This window comes from Poecilia reticulata, linkage group LG11, assembly GCF_000633615.1.
Source record: "Poecilia reticulata strain Guanapo linkage group LG11, Guppy_female_1.0+MT, whole genome shotgun sequence".
Taxonomy (NCBI): Eukaryota; Metazoa; Chordata; class Actinopteri; order Cyprinodontiformes; family Poeciliidae; genus Poecilia; species Poecilia reticulata.
Genome location: NC_024341.1, coordinates 27,901,824 through 27,904,017, shown reverse-complemented (window position 1 = coordinate 27,904,017; position 2,194 = coordinate 27,901,824). Strand labels below are relative to the sequence as shown.

Here is a 2,194-nt window from a genome sequence, read left to right as displayed (position 1 = left end):
TCCGTGTTAGCATGTTCTGCTAGCATCAAGCTGCTGCTCTCCTGGTCCGTGTTAGCATGTTCTGCTAGCATCAAGAAGCTGCTAGCACTGATGATTAGCCTTGCAGCTTCATGAAGAAATATGTTCCTATAAAAAACATTGTTTTTTAATTGATAATCAATGAAGCCATGATTTTTACTGACATTTTTTAATCTTAATTATTTCAGTCTTACTACTTTATAAAATTAAATGACCTGAACTGATTCTAGGAGTCTCGTTTCACACACCTGTCATTTTACAACCTTTTCTCTACAGAACCTGTTTTCTAATTAATCTAAAAATAAGTTTATTTTCTAGATAACAGACAGAAGTGGACTGAAACGCTGCAGTGACTACGCCAGGCCTGCGGGTGGCGATATAACACTGGAGTGTAAAGCGTTCACGCTATGATATCGGGGGTTTTTTATTATATAAACATATAAAATCAACCTCAAAAAGGTACCATGACGTTAACTTTATGTTTTCAAAAGCATATACAGGAAAACAAACTAAACCAAAGAGAATTAAACCAACACAAACAACTAAAACGATTCAAGATGTCAGCAGGACATTTATTTAAAAAAAAAAAAACATCAGCTTAAAATCAGAAAACATTAAAAAAAAAAAGCAAATTGAAATCATCCTTCCTCTGGAATGGATCCATGTGATGCTAGGTGGCGTTTTATTGTGAATGCTGGTAATAAAACCACCAGATCGAAGCGCCTGGCTGGTCTCGGCTGTTCGTGACGTCCAGGTTTGAGCGCCTCGCTGCTAACTGTGTTACCTTCAGTTGTTATAAAACTGCCCCATATATCAAACTTAAAAGAAATTTGACTTGACGCCTTGAAATTGGGCCTTTGCCTCTGTAGCGCCGTCTCCTTCTCACTCAGCGCGTCATCAGGACAACATTAATCGAGCCTTTAATGTTCTTACCAGTGTTGCACTGAGAAGTAGTTTCTGTGAACAGCTCTAACAGGTGTTTGCTAATTGCTGCTGCTAGTCTGGAGGAGCTAAGTGGGTAAGTCTTGGGAAAGGGTGCTAAATAAGGTGGTGGCTCAACTTGGACTTCTGGTCCCTGTGGTGTTTTTTGCCGCCAGGTTTCCTTCCCGGACTGAAAACTTCCCCGCATGACGACATCCTGGCCAGAACCCTCCTCTTCATCGCCAGGACGAGCTGAACTGGACCCAGCCGACAGCACGGAACCAGACCTGTACATAGTCCTGTTGAAGCATGTCGTGTCAGCAGCCATTATGCGCTAACGCATCCAGGTCCATATGTGGTTTTACGCACCTCAGGTTCTGTATGGATAATCACTGATTTATGGGCTGATGCTGGTGAAGGCAAAGATTAACAGCAATAATTTGGGTCATTTAGCCTCTTATAGGTGGATAAAATGGGGCTTTATTTTGAAATTCATCTCTCCAACGCTAAATATTTAGTCAGTAAAGTTTATTTGAAAAGCAACAAGACAGTTTAAGCTTCAAGCTAAGCTAAATATTTAGCTAGCAAAGTAAACGTTAGCTCCAGACCATTTAATTTACATCACACTAGTTAGCTTGATAGCTAATATTTTCCTTCACAGTGAGTATTTAGCTCCATTAAGTAATAAATTGAGCTAAATATTTTACTTCCTCATATAAAACCTGACATGTATAAACGAATAATTGAACAATTAACCTCATTTTTTCCTTCCTGACTAAATAACTCAAATTATTGCTGTTATTAACTGTGTAACTTTGCAAACGGCGCCCCCTACACTCAACTCGTAGTTCTACACCTGATGTGATTAAACGTGATGAGAACCTCCCTACGCCGGGTCCAGTTCTTCTTCTACTGCAGCCAGAATCTTTCATTTGTCTCATATTTTGGTGTCGTTTTAGTTTTTTATGTTAAATATTTTTAAGATTTAAGGTCATTTTTTTCATAAAGATCATAAAAGTGCTGATATGTGAAGCAGAGCTGGAGTTCTGTGGTTTTACCTGTAGAGGGCGACAAACACTCAACAAGCAGGAAGCGTTCAGGGAAGCTTTATTAGAGAGAGAGAGAGGGAGAGAGAGAGAGAGAGAGAGCAAGAGAGAGCGAGAGAGAGAGCGGGCGAGAGAGAGAGAGAGACAGAGAGAGAGAACCGAAGAGAGAGAGAGAGAACTGAAGAGAGAGAGAGAGAGACAGAGAGAGA

At 40.2% G+C, this 2,194-nt stretch overlaps 1 protein-coding gene across 4 annotated transcripts in view; it reads left to right on the top strand.

Moving 5' to 3' along the window:
* Window positions 1–1,856, top strand: part of LOC103473034 (sodium channel subunit beta-1) — a 12,855-nt gene extending 10,999 nt beyond the window's left edge. For all 4 annotated transcript variants that reach the window (XM_017307447.1, XM_008422955.2, XM_017307446.1 and 1 more), the window contains one exon: window positions 1,116–1,856. The gene's annotated coding sequence lies outside the window, so the exon portion shown is untranslated. The remainder of the gene's footprint in view (window positions 1–1,115) is intronic.
* Window positions 1,857–2,194: the final 338 nt, after the last annotated feature.